The 17,570-nt window shown below is 47.6% G+C and overlaps 1 protein-coding gene across 1 annotated transcript in view; it reads right to left on the bottom strand.

Moving 5' to 3' along the window:
• KYNU (kynureninase) overlaps positions 1–17,570 on the bottom strand; it is a 137,213-nt gene that overhangs the window by 65,424 nt on the left and 54,219 nt on the right. The gene's annotated exons all lie outside the window — the stretch shown is intronic.

Genomic DNA, 17,570 nt, shown 5'->3' with positions numbered 1-17,570 from the left:
GGTGGGCTGCATCTCAAGTTCACAGGTCCCACTATTAAGCCACAATACCGGCAAGAGTGGCCCCCCCCCCCCCCCCAACAACTTTTACTTCTGAAAAGCCCTCATTAGCATGGCATACCTTTGCTAAGCACCACACTACCTCCAACAAAGCACAATCACTGCCTGCATGACACTCCGCTGCCACTTCTCCTGGGTTACATGCTGCCCAACCGCCCCCCCCCCCACACAGCGCACACCAAAGTGTCCCTGCGCAGCCTTCAGCTGCCCTCATGCCACGCCACACTCATGTCTATTTAGAAGTGCGTCTGCCATGACGAGGGACCGCAGGCACACACTGCACAGGGTTGGCACGGCTAGGCAGCGACCCTCTTTAAAAGGGGCGGGGCGATAGCCCACAATGCTGTACAGAAGCAATGAGAAATATAATCCTGTGCCACCACCATCAGGAGCTGCACACGTGGGCATAGCAATGGGGAACCTATGTGCCACACACTATTCATTCTGTCAAGGTGTCTGCATGCCCCAGTTAGACCGGGCTTTTTAATTCATAGACACAGGCAGGTACAACTCCCCTATGTGAAGTCCCTGTGGACCTACAGCATGGGTGGCTCCCTGGAACCCACCGGCGGTACACAAAAATATCCCATTGCATTGCCCAACACAGCTGAGGTAGTAATGTCGTGCGTAATAGAGGTGGGCTTCGGCCCACACTGCATGCCCCAGTCTGACTGGGGTTCTTTAGAAGTGGACACATGTAGGTTACACTCCCTGTGGACCCACTGCCTGGGTGGGTGCCAGGAAGCCACCGGCGGTACATAGAAATATCCCATTGCATTGCCCAACACAGCTGAGGTAGTAATGTCGTGCGTAATACAGGTGGGCTTCGGCCCACACTGCATGCCCCAGTCTGACTGGGGTTCTTTACAAGTGGACACATGTAGGTTACACTCCCTGTGGACCCACTGCCTGGGTGGGTGGCAGGAAGCCACCGGCGGTACATAGAAATATCCCATTGCATTGCCCAACACAGCTGAGGTAGTAATGTCGTGCGTAATACAGGTGGGCTTCGGCCCACACTGCATGCCCCAGTCTGACTGGGGTTCTTTACAAGTGGACACATGTAGGTTACACTCCCTGTGGACCCACTGCCTGGGTGGGTGCCAGGAAGCCACCGGCGGTACATAGAAATATCCTATTGCATTGCCCAACACAGCTGAGGTAGTAATGTCGTGCGTAATACAGGTGGGCTTCGGCCCACACTGCATGCCCCAGTCAGACTGGGGTTCTTTACAAGTGGACACATGTAGGTTACACTCCGTGTGCACCTACAGCATGGGTGGCTCCCTGGAACCCATCGGCGGTACATAGAAATATCCCATTGCATTGCCCAACACAGCTGAGGTAGTAATGTCGTGCTTAATGCAGGTGGGCTAAAAATTTATTTGATTACACTGTAGGCGAGGGCCCACAAAAATTGCTGTATCAACAGTACTAATGTACATCCCAAAAATTGGCCATGGCCAGCCAAGAGGGCAGGTGAAACCCATTAATCGCTTTGGTTAATGTGGCTTAAGTGGTAACTAGGCCTGGAGGCAGCCCAGTGTAATGAAAAATTGGTTCAAGTTAAAGTTCCAACGCTTTTAAGAGCATTGAAACTTTTAAAAATTGTTTAGAAAAATTATTTGAGTGAGCCTTGTGGCCCTAAGAAAAATTGCCCGTTCAGCGTGATTACGTGAGGTTTCAGGAGGAGTAGCAGGAGGAGGAGGAGGAGGAGGAATATTAGACACAGATTGATGAAGCAGAAATGTCCCCGTTTTGGATGGTGAGAGAGAACGATGCTTCCATCCGCGGGTGCAGCCTACGTATTGCTTAGGTATCGCTGCTGTCCGCTGGTGGAGAAGAGAAGTCTGGGGAAATCCAGGCTTTGTTCATCTTGATGAGTGTTAGCCTGTCGGCACTGTCGGTTGACAGGCGGGTACGCTTATCTGTGATGATTCCCCCAGCCGCACTAAACACCCTCTCCGACAAGACGCTAGCCGCAGGACAAGCAAGCACCTCCAGGGCATACAGCGCTAGTTCAGGCCATGTGTCCAGCTTCGACACCCAGTAGTTGTAGGTGGCAGAGGCGTCACGGAGGACGGTCGTGCGATCGGCTACGTACTCCCTCACCATCCTTTTACAGTGCTCCTGCCGACTCAGCCTTGACTGGAGAGCGGTGACACAGTCTTGGTGGGGAGCCATAAAGCTGGCCAGGCCCTTAAAGACTGTTGCACTGCCTGGGATGTACATGCTGCTCGATCTCCGCACCTCCCCTGCTACCTTGCCCTCGGTACTGCGCCTTCTGCCACCAGCGCTGTCGGCTGGGAATTTTACCATCAGCTTGTCCGCAAGGGTCCTGTGGTATAGCAACACTCTCGAACCCCTTTCCTCTTCGGGAATGAGAGTGGGAAGGTTCTCCTTATAGCGGGGGTCGAGCAGTGTGTACACCCAGTAATCCGTTGTGGCCAGAATGCGTGCAACGCGAGGGTCACGAGAAAGGCATCCTAACATGAAGTCAGCCATGTGTGCCAGGGTACCAGTACGCAACACATGGCTGTCTTCACTAGGAAGATCACTTTCAGGATCCTCCTCCTCCTCAGGCCATACACGCTGGAAGGATGACAGGCAATCAGCCGGTGTACCGTCAGCAGCGGGCCAAGCTGTCTCTTCCCCCTCCTCCTCCTCATCCTCCTCATGCTCCTCCTCCTCCTCCTCCTCCTGTACGCGCTGAGAAATAGACAGGAGGGTGCCCTGACTATTCAGCGGCATACTGTCTTCCACCGCCCCCGTTTCCGAGCGCAAAGCAGCTGCCTTTATGGTTTGCAGGGAATTTCTCAAGATGCATAGCAGAGGAATGGTGACGCTAATGATTGTAGCATCGCCGCTCACCACCTGGGTAGACTCCTCAAAATTACCAAGGACCTGGCAGATGTCTGCCAACCAGGCCCACTCTTCTGAAAGGAATTGAGGAGGCTGACTCCCACTGCGCCGCCCATGTTGGAGTTGGTATTCGACTATAGCTCTACGCTGTTCATAGAGCCTGGCCAACATGTGGAGCGTAGAGTTCCACCGTGTGGGCACGTCGCACAGCAGTCGGTGCACTGGCAGCTTAAAGTGATGTTGCAGGGTGCGCAGGGTGGCAGCATCCATGTGGGACTTGCGGAAATGTGCGCAGAGCCGGCGCGCCTTTACGAGCAGGTCTGACAAGCGTGGGTAGCTTTTCAGAAAGCGCTGAACCACCAAATGAAAGACGTGGGCCAGGCATGGCACGTGCGTGAGGCTGCCGAGCTGCAGAGCCGCCACCAGGTTACGGCCGTTGTCACACACGACCATGCCCGGTTGGAGGCTCAGCGGCGCAAGCCAGCGGTCGGTCTGCTGTGTCAGACCCTGCAGCAGTTCGTGGGCCGTGTGCCTCTTATCGCCTAAGCTGAGTAGTTTCAGCACGGCCTGCTGACGCTTGCCCACCGCTGTGCTGCCACACCGCGCGACACCGACTGCTGGCGACATGCTGCTGCTAACACATCTTGATTGCGAGACAGAGGAGGAGGAGGAGGGTGCTTTAGTGGAGGAAGCATACACCTCCGCAGATACCAGCACCGAGCTGGGGCCCGCAATTCTGGGGGTGGGTAGGACGTGAGCGGTCCCAGGCTCTGACTCTGTCCCAGCCTCCACTAAATTCACCCAATGTGCCGTCAGGGAGATGTAGTGGCCCTGCCCGCCTGTGCTTGTCCACGTGTCCGTAGTTAAGTGGACCGTGGCAGTAACCGCGTTGGTGAGGGCGCGTACAATGTTGCGGGAGACGTGGTCGTGCAGGGCTGGGACGGCACATCGGGAAAAGTAGTGGCGACTGGGAACTGAGTAGCGCGGGGCCGCCGCCTCCATGATACTTTTGAAGGACTCAGTTTCCACAACCCTATACGGCAGCATCTCAAGGCTGATGAATTTTGCTATGCGGACGGTTAACGTTTGAGCGTGCGGGTGCGTGGCGGCGTACTTGCGCTTGCGCTCGAACACTTGCGCAAGCGACGGCTGGACGGTGCGCTGAACTACACTGCTGGATGGGGCCGAGGACAGCGGAGATGAGGGTGTGGGTGCAGGCCATGAGGCGGTAGTGCCTGTGTCCTGAGAGGGGGGTTGCATCTCAGTGGCAGGTTGGGGCACAGGGGGAGAGGCAGGGGTGCAAACCGGAGGCGCTGAACAGCCTTCGTCCCACCTTGTGGGGTGCTTGGCCATCATATGTCTGCGCATGGTGGTGGTGGTGAGGCTGTTGGTGTTGGCTCCCCGGCTGAGCTTTGCGCGACAAAGGTTGCACACCACTGTTCGTCGGTCGTCAGGCGTCTCTGTGAAAAACTGCCAGACCTTAGAGCACCTCGGCCTCTGCAGGGTGGCATGGCGCGAGGGGGCGCTTTGGGAAACACTTGGTGGATTATTCGGTCTGGCCCTGCCTCTACCCCTGGCCACCGCACTGCCTCTTCCAACCTGCCCTGCTGATGCCCTTGACTCCCCCTCTGAAGACCTGTCCTCCTGAGTAAGCGTTGCACACCAGGTGGGGTCAGTCACCTCATCGTCCTGCTGCTCTTCCTCCGAATCCTCTGTGCGCTGCTCCCTCGGACTTACTGCCCTTACTACTACCTCACTGCAAGACAACTGTGTCTGATCGTCATCGTCCTCACCCACAGAAAGTTGTTGAGACAGTTGGCGGAAGTCCCCAGCCTCATCCCCCGGACCCCGGGAACTTTCGAATGGTTGGGCATCAGTGACGATAAACTCCTCTGGTGGGAGAGGAACCGCTGCTGCCCAATCTAAGCAGGGGCCCGAGAACAGTTCCTGGGAGTGTTCCCGCTCCTTAGCAGGTGTCATTGTAGTGGAGTGAGGAGGCTGGGAGGAAGGAGGAGCAGCAGACAGAGGATTCGGATTTGCAGCAGTGGACGGCGCAGAACTGCGTGTTGACGATAGGTTGCTCGAAGCACTTTCTGCCATCCAGGACAGGAGCTGCTCACACTGCTCATTTTCTAATAACCGTCTCCCGCGTGGACCCATTAATTGGGCGATGAATGTGGGGACGCCAGAAATGTGCCTCTCTCCTAATCGCGCAGCAGTCGGCTGCGACACACCTGGATCAGGAGCTCGGCCTGTGCCCACACCCTGACTTAGGCGTCCGCGTCCTCGCCCGCGTCCACGTCCTCTAGGCCTACCCCTACCCCTCAGCATGCTGTATTACCAGTGATTTGATTTCACAGGCAGGAAATAAATTGGCGCAAGACTGCAGGCCAAATATAATTTTTTCCCTTTTTGGAAAACGAAAGGCCCCACTGCCTCTAGTGAATGAATAATCTAAGTTTAATAACTGTGCTGTGTCCCTGCTAATGTGTCACAGAACGTGAGGGTAGCAGAGTTATTATAACTCTGGCAGAGCAGGTATTTTTTTCCCAATTAAGGAAAGCAAATGGCGAAGCCAGCAGTAAAGCGTAGCTGGGTGCGTCTGATTTTTTAACGTTGTACACGCAGCTCACACGTGTCCACAGCCCTTAGGACGGACAGAGGCAGGACAAATAGATTTGTTTTCAGTTTTTTTCAACCAAAAGGCAGCACTGCGTATATTCAATGAACATGAGAAGTTTAATAACTGTGCTGTGTCCCTGCTTATGTGTCACAGAACGTGAGGGTAGCAGAGTTATTATAACTCTGGCAGAGCAGGTATTTTTTTCCCAATTAAGGAAAGCAAACGGCGAAGCCAGCAGTAAAGCGTAGCTGGGTGCGTCTGATTTTTTAACGTTGTACACGCAGCTCACACGTGTCCACAGCCCTTAGGACGGACAGAGGCTGGACAAATAGATTTGTTTTCAGTTTTTTTACACCAAAAGGCAGCACTGCGTATATTCAATGAATAATAACTGTGTTGTGGCCCTGCCTACACAATTCTTTCCCTGTAGTATCAATGGAGGGTGCAATGCTCTGCAGAGGCGATTTTGAGAAGAAAAAAAATATGCAGCACAGCTAACAGCAGCCTGCACAGTACTGCACACGGTTAAATATGGCCCTAGAAAGGACCGTTGAGGTTCTTGAAGGCTACACTCACTCCTAACACTCTCCCTGCCTATGCAACACTTCTGTCCCTAATGCCGGGTGCAACGCTCTGCAGAGGCGATTTTGAGGAAAAAAAAAAATTGCCACTGCTAACAGCAGCCAACACACAGCTATCAGTGGCCCTAATAAGGACCTTTGGGGGTCTTGAAGCCTACACTAACTACCAATTCTTTCCCTACAGCAGCTCCGGTACCAGCAGCACTGTCCCTCATCTAACTCACCAGGCATCTGAGGCGAGCCGCGGGAGGGGCCGACTTTTATATTAGGCGGACACCTGATCTCGCCAGCCACTCACAGCAGTGGGGTGGTATAGGGCTTAAACGACGCAGGGGGAAGTTGTAATGCCTTCCCTGTCTTTCAATTGGCCAGAAAAGCGCGCAAACGTCTCAGGGAAGGAAGTGAAAGTAACCAGAACACCGCATGGTGTTCGTTACGAATAACGAACATCCCGAACACCCTAATATTCGCACGAATATCAAGCTCGGACGAACGCGTTCGCTCATCTCTAATTTTAACCCTTTCCAATCCAATTTTGGATTCAGGGTTTCCTAAAAGGCTTTCTCTTTTTGCTGTTGTACAACGGTGCCATCTGCTGGCTAAAGCCAGTGTGTGTGCGCCAGAGAGACTCTGACAGCGGAGTGGCTGGCAATAGACGGTAAGAATACCCTATCAGACGTCTTCTGACATTGGAGCTGTACAAGCTTCAATCAGAATGTAGGAAGATGTCAGACAGTGGAATGGAAAGGGTTAGAGAGCTGATGCACTCGTTAGGCCTCACATGGAATACTGCGCACAGTTCTGGTCACCGGTGCTCAGGAAAGATGTTACAGTGCCTGAGGGGGTTCAAAGAAGGGCAAGTAAACTAATAAATGTAATGGCAGGACTGGAATACCCAGAGAGGCACCAAAACTGGGATTATTTACCCCTGAAAAAAGACGGCTAAGGGGCGACCAAATAACTCTGTATAAATCCATGAGGGGACAATACAAGGATCTCTCCATGATCTGTTTATATCCAGGACTGTGTCGGTAACAAGAGGGCATCCGCTACGTCTAGAAGAAAGCAGGTTTCATCACCAACACAGAAGGGGGTTCTTTACTGTAAGAGCAGTGAGACTGTGGAACTCTCTGCCTGAGGATGTGGTGATGGCAAAATCCTTAGAGGAGTTTAAGAGAGACTGGACGTCTTTCTAGAGTGGAAGGATATTACAGGATATAAATTTCAGGTGACCAGCGGGTTGGTGATCCGGGTATACAGGCAGATAGGAAATATTTAGGGTTGATCCAGGGATTAGTCTGATTGCCATTAGGGAGTCGGGAAGGAATTTTTTTCCCCACAAAAGGGCTAATTGGCTTCTGCCTCTTGTTTTTTTTTTTTGCCGTCTTCTGGATCAACAAGGAGGTTAAACAGGTTATCCGGTAACCAGTTAAACAGGCCGAACTAGATGGACATTGTCTTCATTCGGCCTTACATACTATGTCACTATGTATGTCTTGTACAAAAAACTAGGAATTTCAATTAAAAAAAGATGCCAAGATGGAGGCCTGTATTTTAGCAATGATATGATTTATGTCACTCTGCTTCTTGGTGGGCGTTGATGCAGCAGCACCTTTCAAAACTATTTGCATCTGCTATTATATTGCAATTAGTAGCAAAGGACCACTTCTAGTGAACATTACAAGTCAATGGCCCCCTTTTTTGCCTCCTTTTGACATTGTGCTGAAATGTTCTCCCTTGATTGATCTGAAGGTACAAAGGGTTTTATGTCCTCCTTTATTCCTCCGGTGCATCTATAATGAAAAATCAAGCATGTTTGTGAATAGTCCTGATTCAAAACTAGCGATGCGCAAACTGAACCAGTAGAACGCAAATTTGGATCAAACTTTACTAAAAATTCGGTTCAGCAAGAATCCAATCCTCAGGCGGTTCATTTCTGCCAAACTAGAAGTTCATTTAGGAAAAACCCTACAAGTGCTGAACACTTTCTAAGAGCGCCAAAACTATGGCGATGACGGCGCTGGTGATGCCTTGCCACTACCACTGTTGTGTCAGGGCTCATAGGAAGTGTTCAGTACTCGTTTTATGTTTTTTTTTTATCAACTTGTTTGAACTAATTTGGCACAAAACCAAAACTTTTAGATGAAATTTGGCAAACTAGGCAAACTGAATTTTTGAAAAGTTTGCTCATCAAAATTTACCATTGTGTGTCAACAGTTCCTATGCAGGCCTACGAGTCTCCCTGGTTACAAAATGCAAAGAATTACAATACCTCCCTCCATAGGTCCTTTACTGCTTTAAAGCTACAGCAATTTAAGGTATTTTTTCAGAACTAATAGCAAACACCAAGGGTCAGCCAGCTGCACCCAACCAGCTCCTCAGTTACACACACCAGGACTCTGCTCCAAAAACAAAGAAATAATCCAAGAAGGAAAAATGTCCATCATGCATAAGGGGAACACCACTAAGGACAATGCATATGAGTTGCATCAGGTGATATGGACTATAAGTTGGCTTGCTTTAAAATACTGTAATAAAGCCTAAAGTTTTATGTCCCTTATTCATGCTGGACATTTTTCCTTCTTGGGTTTTCCAGGGCTATAACATTGATGACCTATCTTTAGGATAGGTCATCAATATGAGATCACTGAGCCTCACTGATTAGCTATTTGTTGGACCTGCTGTCCACTGGAATTAGCACACCTCCCTATTTTGTACAGAGGCCTGGAGTAGTACTGCAAGCTCAGTCCGATTCAAGTGATTGTGAGACAGCTGCAGTACCACTCCTGGCCACTACATAGTGTATAGAGTTGTGCCAATGCCAGCAAACAAATGATCGCTGGAGGTGCTGGACCCCACTGATCTGATATTGATATAACAGGAGTATCCCTTTAAGGAAGCAGTAAAACACAGATGGAATGGAGTATGTTTATGGAGAATTTATATGTTTATCAAAGAGAAGACACTCCCAGATCCCGTGCAGAAAGTCTGGGACCCAGGAGAAATACATATCACACCAGTCTTATTGCGGTATCAGATGATTTCTAATTTATTCTAAGGTGTATGGGGTTTATATACCATATATGACATCACAGGAAAAGTATATACATCCAAGATTAATAAGAATACATGATAGGGTATTACTAAAAAGATTAACATAAGTTACACCTTTTAAGGTGTAACTATAACATACAATGAAAACGTTATGGATTCAGTGACAAGGAATGCAAGGAGGGGGGTCTGGGAGACTGTCTTATCTTCTGTCTATCTACCAGGCACTGATATAGAAAACGTTTTGTTTAACCCCTTCACTACTTATACTAACATCATGCTATATCCTTCTAGTCTGCAATCCAATAAAAGAACGATTAACTGATACATTGATCTACAATTTTCTTAACAGTATGACTGCAGGATAAGAATAATAAGGTTTAGTTGTAGTTTGTTACCATGGAAACACAGGGGTCTGCATAGGAGTTGTGGACACAAAAGAGTGGAAGAGTTATTAATAAAAACTATTTGCAAAGTTGCTTTATTGATCATTTAAGATGTTAAAGATGAAGGCAGAAGTGGAAATACTCTTTAAAAGTTGCACTTTCCAGTTTTTAAACAACTACAACTTTTAACATGCCCATACAGGCTCCAGAGAGAATCCTGTACTCTATATAAAGCACATCTGAGGCTATGTGCCTGGCTCCATGGGAAGAACTAAGGGGTTAATGGAAATAGTCACATGATCTCTCCTTGGCTTACTAGTTTAGAGTGTTGGGGCAGCAACTAGATTTATAATTTAAAGGGTTTTTTCCACAACGTAAAATTGCTTAACAACCTCTCTGTACTTTCTGGTTGTTGCTGATCAGGCCATGTGACTGCTGCAGCCAATCACTGGCTGTGAAAATTAATTGCTGGGGTCAGTGATTGCTGCAGCAGTCACATGTCTTGTCAGTAGCAACCAGGATGGACAGAGTGGTTATGAAACAATTTTAAAAAGTACAAGAGCAGGTACAAAAAACAGTTCCAAGCTGCATGCAGAAGACATGAATGCCATGTGGGGGTGATTACACATGTGCAAAATACTGATGAATAACCATTCGCTCACCCATGATGCATTGGGGGGGGGGGGGTTTGTAGTATTATTCTTGCACACAGATAAAGCTTGTATAGGGTGCCATTGCCACAAGTACGCGTAGTGCACCATTCTGGCTTACAGCACTGTTAGATACGACAGGCTGCCCCACACATAAAAATACACCACATAAAGCACTGAGACCCTGGGCCCCCAGCATCTCACGGACCGACTGTTTCTTCAAATAGATATGTTATTGGTTGATATTTGGGGCGAAATAAACAAAGCTCGCAACCCACGTCAAGGGTCATCATTCACTGAAAAAGGTATAGAAGCACATATGAAAATCACTGTAAAATAGCCGTACCTGCTGATACAAGGGCAGGTACAAAAACTAGTTCCCAGCAGCAGTGGATTGTGGCGGCAGAGGACGGGTAAGACCAGCTGACTTTGCTTTTTAAGAGCAGTTGGTGGTATAGGGAGAAGGTTATCCGGTAACCAGATAACCCCTTTAAGAAAATCTGTCTGGTGACGGATTCTTGACCAGAGACATAACTTGAAGCTCCTGGGCCCCAATGCAAAACCTGGAACAGGGCCCCAACTATCATGCTTTAGTCATAGTACTGGGCTCTCTATATGGAGAAGAGAGGCCTTATGGGCCCCCTAAGGCTCCTGGGCCCGGGTGCAACCGCATCCCCTATAGTTACGCCCCTGCTTGGATCTATAAAATACCAGGAGGAATTTATTCTGTCTCCTCCTCTGGTATTAATATTTGTAAAACAATAAGAAGACAAAAGACTGCTTTGTCTCGCTGGGAGGAAGTTTGCTGTAGCCAAAATCTACCTCTTATCGGTCTGTCTGCAATGGAGACCAGCATTGCAAGCTAAGCCCCATCACCTGCTGGTCCAGTGCCAACGATAGAGGGAGAAGATGATAGATTTCTGCTTTCTGACAACTTTCTTCAAGACCGTTTTGGAATCTCATAAAAAATAGATAAATACTAAGCACCCAAATATGTGTATCGCGGGTTCAGATATTGTATTGTGGAGATATTCCTCCAAGTAGAATATAGCACCTCACAAGGACACCAAACAGGGCAGATGGAGAGCCTCCGGGCCTGCATTATAGACTTTACAGGACGCAATACAAATGTGTCCACCCTTACCTGTCCGTGAGTTTCATTAAGGACTCGAATCTCTCATAATACGTCAGTACATTACTGCAACATGCAAGGAAAACTCTTGTTCTAATAGTTGTGTGGAGATATTTAAACTGTTCTCACTTTTTTTGCAAATAACTAAAAGTTTGTAAATTTGGCAAAAAAAAAAAGCTAATTTGCAGTGGGGGTGAATAGTTTTGTTTGCAACGGTAGTTTTGATGACTCTTTGGTGGAACTGGGGCGGCAGGCCAGACTCCATTTGCCTATACAGGGGTGGGTAGATCACGTAGGCACTGCAGCTACAAGACTTAAAGTCCTTGTAGAAGATGTTCTGATCTTTCCTTGTGTTGTTTTTGTGTTATACTGGAAACGCGGTTAATATATTCAGGACTCTCAGGCATTTTTAATGCTTTCACAATACTGGAAAGGGCAAGTTAGAACTCCGGCGGGAGATTAATGTCCCCTCATAATAAGAGCAGATGGATGGGGGCATTCAAGTACATTATTAAAGCAAAGAAAGTTTAAAAATTTCATAGGGACTAATAAAGTTTAGAGAGATGGATTAACACGAACAGAGTGCAGGATAACACGCTATGTGCTATTGGCGGGAGCGTTGTGTTTATAGACTAGTGGAGGGGAGCAGGTAATGGGCCCCTCATATATCTGCTTATTATCACACTCCCGCTCTGGTGGGCCTTTCATAGATCTCAGTAAACCAGGACTTTATTTTACCACCTTTTGCAGTATATTAGCGGTTTCCTACATTATTGCATTCACATTGCTTACTTTAAGGGATGACATTATTTCACATCGATTCTTACAGCTGGCTCTGTTTCACCAAGCTAAAGAAGAACTGCTTAGTTTTCACTTAAAGGGGCTGCATGAAACTACGACAAGCATTAATTTATATAGAAACAGCATCCCTCGTGTCATAGAATCATAGAATGGTAGAGTTGGAAGGGACCTCTAGGGTCATCGGGTCCAACCTCCTGCTATGGTTGTGTCAGGTATTGCAATTCAGACCTCATTGAGCTCCTTAACCTCTTAAGGTCTTCAGGATGCAAATATATATATATATATATTTTTTTTAAGGGGAGGGTGGGATATTTTCATCTCCACGCCATACAGGGACTTGTTTTTCTCATAGCAAGCTGTAGCTTTTAGTGGTACCATTTTGGGGTACATAAAGCTTTTTTGATCACTTTTATTGTATCTTTTGGGGCGGCGAAATGAACAAAAAAAGCATTTTAGCTACTTTCTTATTCTTTTTATATAGTGTTTGCAGTGCAGGATAAAAAAAACTGTGTTTCATTTATTGTATGGGTCATTACGTATTACAGATAACAAATGTGAGCTTTAAAAAAATGTTTAACAAAGAGGGGAGAGTGCACAAAAACTTTAATTGTTTGGGGGGGGGGGGTTTTAACCATTTTTATTAATGTTTTTTGTCCCTGTAGGGGATTTGAACCTGCAATCCTATAAATTGCTCTAATGATACATTGCAGTACTTCTATACTGCAATGCATTATCGCTAGTCATAGCAATGAGAGGCCATGGAAACCCAGTTGTCAGTCACAGCTGCCTCCTACTGCAGACAGTGCAGATCCAGCTTTTGAGCCCATGTCAGCCATTGGATGCAAGTTTATATCCATTTGCAAAATGTTTCTCAGTAAGAGAAACCAAGTAACCTTGTAGATATGAGACCTTTAAATGGCTAACAAAGATACATTATGTTATAGTGAGCTTTTAGACTTCTCACACAAAGATGATGGTCTGAACACCATATTCCCGGAGCCTCTGCTTTGGTGTTACAGGCAACCTCCAAGTCTGAGGACCTTTATAATCAGGAGTGCATTGTCCTCTGACACACAAGAAGGAACTTACCCCTGCAATGTAAGGAGCTGTAAGACCTGCTGACATGTACGGACCGCGGACAGGATACATAACCCCAGCACACAGCAGGACTATAAGATCCCTGTAATGTAAGGAGCTGTAAGACCTGCTGACATGTACGGACCGCGGACAGGATACATAACCCCAACACACAGCAGGACTATAAGATCCCTGTAATGTAAGGAGCTGTAAGACCTGCTGACATGTACGGACCGCAGACAGGATACATAACCCCAACACACAGCAGGACTATAAGATCCCTGTAATGTAAGGAGCTGTAAGACCTGCTGACATGTACGGACCGCAGACAGGATACATAACCCCAACACACAGCAGGACTATAAGATCCCGGGGACATTCACATATTCCTTGTCTGATGTTGTGTACCGGATCCGGTGCAGTAAATGTCCTGTTGGGAGGCTTTTTATTGGGGAAATGGGATAAAAACTGAGAGTGAGATCTCATCGCCACACGGTTAGAGAGAGACGGAATTACCTGCGGCAACATTTTTGTGGTCATGGAGATAGCATAGAACAGATGAGTGTTTTCATACTGAAGGGCAACTTCAAGTCACAGAAGAATTTGGGAATATAAATTTCTGACCATTTTTGATACCTTCAAGAAGGGAATGAACCTTAGAGTGGGGTTCTTGCATCAGTGGAGAATATGAAAGGTCTAAAGGAGGTCGGGAGGGGTGTACTTGGGGATGGGCCCCGGGTGTGTGTGGGGACACCTGGGGGTTGGATGGGTTGGTTGTCTCTTCCTGGGGGGAGTTGGCACCTAGAAGGGGTGCTAATCCCAATCATTGTTTTACAGACTTAGTAAAAAGCCATACATTGATTTGAAGGTATGCTGCCATCCAATAGGTGGCGCTGCAGAGGTATTGTTTCATGTTCCTTATTTGCAGGTCTGAAGGAGAGATAACACACATGCCTGTCACCTCCTAGCACCAATGTAGAGATCATAAAACTGTTACATTTCTTGCCATTGGACCGATTAAGCATTTACTTTTCTGCTCCTCTTGTCTGGTATTGTTTCAAGCACAAATTAGTCTCACTATGTCTGTGCCTTTTCATGTGTGTACATCTGCATAAATATATATATGCCATCCAGATCGGTTTCATTATGCCTAAGGGAGGACCTAAACTTGCATTCCAAGAGACATTCTTCCATGGCTGCTGAAGGCTGTGATTGGCTGAATGGCACATAACTTCCTGCTGCCACTTCCAGATTCCCAGTGGCAGAGACTGGGGCTCTAGCACCAGACAGGGAACTGCTGGAGCAGGTGAGTTCCATTTTTTCCCTTATTTTATGGCATTTTAAGGGAAACCTGTCACATCGCCACAGCACGATAAACTAAGTTATGGCCCTGCTACGGGACGTGACAGGTAGCTAGACGAGATATTTTTTATACTCGCCTGCTCCCTGGATCCTGATGTATCCTCCTTTGAGGATCCCACAGCACTGTAAAGAGAGTCAGATTTGCAGTGCCAGCGTGATCATCAGAGGGGGACATGGCAGGATCCAAGGAGAGAGAGAGTAGAAAAAATACCTCACCCGGCTACCTGTCATTTTTTCTGAAAGCATCATACACGACCATGCTTTAAAACAACAAATTTGTGTTGTGAATGAGGTAGATTTGCACACGTATTGGCACATAGTACTGTACTTTTTACATGGCTGGCTTCTGCAAAGGACGTGGCCCCAGAGACCAAATCACGAAGCTGTGATGGATCATGGAGACGACCCGAAAGTATCCAAAGGACATGTACATGTGTTTCATCAACTACAGCAAAGCATGTGATTGTGTTGAACATGTCAAGCTCTGGAAGTGTCTGAAGTAAATGGGCGTCCCAGAACATATACAGCCTATAAGGTCGCTTTACAACAAGCAATAAGCAACGATCAGGACGGCTTATGGAAACATGGATGGGTTCGGAATCAAGAAAGGCGTACAGCGAGGCTGCATTCTATCACCAGTACTTTTCAATCTGTACGCAGAAACGATCATGAGGCAACGCAATCTGGACGAATCAGAAATCGGAGTTAAAAAAAAACGGTGCCAGAAATGTCAACAACCTCCGATAAGCAGATGACAACCCTGCTGGCGGGAAGTGAAAGGGACCTGGAAAACCTTATCCAATGAGTGCAAAAGGACAGCGAACGCATGGGACTGTATGTCAACTGCAGGAAAACGGAAGTCATGACCGCGGTAGGCAGTGGTACAGTGAACATAAAAATTAACAAAGAAGTTGAGTCGGTCCAAGATTTCATCTTCCTTGGATCCAAAATCGTTTGCAATGGGCAATCTTGACCTGAGATCAAGAGACAGATTACACTTGGTAGGAATGCAATGCAAAGAATGGAAAAGATCTGGAAAAGCAAGGATATTAGCATTTCAACAAAAAACAAACTGGTCAATGGACTACCTTTCCCATAACGACGTATGGTTGTGGAAGTTGAAAACTCAGGAAAACGTGTCCAACGTGTTTGAACTACGGTGCTGGAGGAGAATGCTATGGATACCTTGGACTGCCATGACAACGAACAAGGTAGTGTTAGATCGCGCCAAACCGAAAATATCACTAGAGGGCAAAATCATCAAACAGTGGCTCTCCTTTTTTTGGCCATGTGATGCGCGTGAACTGACTGGAAACAGTTCTGATGCTCGGCAAGGACAGTGGAAAGAGATCAGGACGACAAAGAACAGGATGGCTAGATACAATCAAAGCCACCACCAACATGTCGATCGAACTGACAGAAGCCATGAAAGACAGGAATGCGTGGAGAACATTAATCCATAGAGTGACTGAGGGTCGGATGCGACTGAACGGATAATCATCATCACTGTACTTTCTGCACACAATATAAACCCTGAACTGATCACCCTACATTAACTTTGGCCCTAATGTCAGCCTAATGCCATAACTCATTACAATTTATAAACACAGTCCATCAACCCACTCTTGGGTGGAAGTCCAGAGAGTTTCTCCTGTCACAATTTCTGGGTTCACATCTGACGCTACCCATTAGGTACAAGCTGACTGCTGAGGGGATCACCTTCCTTTTACCAAATTCTCACGTCTCGAGAGAGACAGCCTCATGGTCTTCATCCTGGGCCCTGATTGTCCCTATAGGGACCTCTGGAGAGATGAACCGAACAGCAAAGCAAAACAGAAATGAAAAGCAGAAATACAACTGAAAAGGAACGCGCAGCAACTTATCTGCAGGCAGCAAAACACCCAGCACAGAAGAGCTCCAAACTGCATGTTCTCCACTATGGAACAGAATAAGCAGCACTGAGCAAAGGGAGGGGTGAGAATATATAGCCACTCCACGCCTGGGAACTGGCAGAGTGAATAGAAAACCATATCTCCACCCTACTCCCAGGTATAACTAATCCAGCATGCATCCATGCAGCAAGGACAGACAGCACCAGCAGTCTCTGCACATGATGCATTGACCCTTATCCTGCATAACAAGGTGACAGGTCTTGGCTAGAGATGAGCGAACGTACTCGTTTAGGGCGATTTCACAATCGAGCATCGCTTTTTTCGAGTAACTGACTACTCGGGCGAAAAGATTTGGGGGGCGCCGGGGGTGAGCAGAGGGTTGCAGAAGGGAGTGGGGGAAGAGAGAGAGATCCCCCCTGTTCCCCACTGCTACCCCCCGCTCCACCACGCCGCCCCGAAATCTTTTCGCCTGAGTAGTCAATTACTCGAAAAAAGCAATGCTCGATTGCAAAATCGCCCTAAACGAGTACGTTCGCTCATCTCTAGTCTTGGCCTGTGTCGAGGCCACCATGACACAACACTGTCATGACCAACAAGCCGTGACAGTTTCTCCCCTCTGAGGAGGGGCCTCTGTACCCTTGGGTCCTGGTTTACCAGGATTCCACTTGTAAAAATTCCTGACTAAATGGTCTGCGTTGACCTCAGCTGCTGGAACCCATGTCCTCTCCTCAGGACCATACCCCCGCCAATGCACTAGATACTGCAGCGTGTTCCTGACTCGACGAGGGTCAATCATGTGGCTGACCTCAAACTGAAGATTCACGTTAACCAACACCAGTGGAGAAGGGTGACGACCCAAGTTCGGGATTCACCACTGACTTATGAAACACACTGGTGATTTTTATTGATCTGGGAATCTTAAATCTGAAGGACACCAGGTTAATGCTCTTAGTAATCTTAAAAGGACCAAAATACCATGGACACAGCTTTAAAGATGGTTGTTTAAGCTTGATGTTCCTTGTGGACACCCAGACCAAGTCACCCCCCGTGAAATCTAACCCCTTGGACCTATTGTTATCCGCCACCCTCTTGTAGC

This window comes from Eleutherodactylus coqui, chromosome 8, assembly GCF_035609145.1.
Source record: "Eleutherodactylus coqui strain aEleCoq1 chromosome 8, aEleCoq1.hap1, whole genome shotgun sequence".
In the NCBI taxonomy this organism is placed as follows: domain Eukaryota; kingdom Metazoa; phylum Chordata; class Amphibia; order Anura; family Eleutherodactylidae; genus Eleutherodactylus; species Eleutherodactylus coqui.
This window is presented reverse-complemented; position numbering and strand designations above follow the sequence as displayed.